The sequence below is a fragment of the Rhinichthys klamathensis genome, unplaced genomic scaffold (assembly GCF_029890125.1).
Source record: "Rhinichthys klamathensis goyatoka isolate OS25496 unplaced genomic scaffold, OSU_Roscu_1.1 h1tg000387l_1, whole genome shotgun sequence".
Taxonomy (NCBI): domain Eukaryota; kingdom Metazoa; phylum Chordata; class Actinopteri; order Cypriniformes; family Leuciscidae; genus Rhinichthys; species Rhinichthys klamathensis.
In genome coordinates, this window is record NW_026606891.1 from 1,506,097 (window position 1) to 1,506,717 (window position 621).

Here is a 621-nt window from a genome sequence, read left to right on the forward strand (position 1 = left end):
TGTTCCCTGTTGTCTGTTTCTTTATAGTTCTTTGTGGGTTTTATTCTATTTGCCTTCTCAAAGTTTTTTTAAGGTAACAATTATTTGTCAGGATTTCGCACATTGGTGTCCCATTCAACTTTTAAAATCATGTCTTGAGAACCTCTGTTATTTTTCATTCGTCATTGCTGAGTGCTGCGTCTCTCTCTCTGTGAATGAACCTCTCAAGTTTGCGTTCTTAGGTCTGTTTCACACAATGCGATTTTGCGTTCCACCTTTACTGTCTCGCACACGAGTTATGCCTTAAGTCAAATGAAAGTTAGCATGAAATGGTAATTCTAAATGCATGTTATTGATCTTATTGTGAATGATTAATCTATGCAGGTTTCATTAAAAAAAAATACAATTTCATTTTGTACTTTAATGAATAACTCAATTTTCTAGTGATGTATACTGGATTACTCTAATCATTTAGTGTGCTTAAACCTGGCCCTTTCTTAAATTTGACCAAGTGCACATTCAGATATGCCTCATCCAATCAACAACTGTTCCAAGCATCTAATCCCTGGCCCTCTTTTTCTTTTATATAATCAATTTCTCTTTGACCTACATCACAATACAAAACTACCGTAATGATCTTTT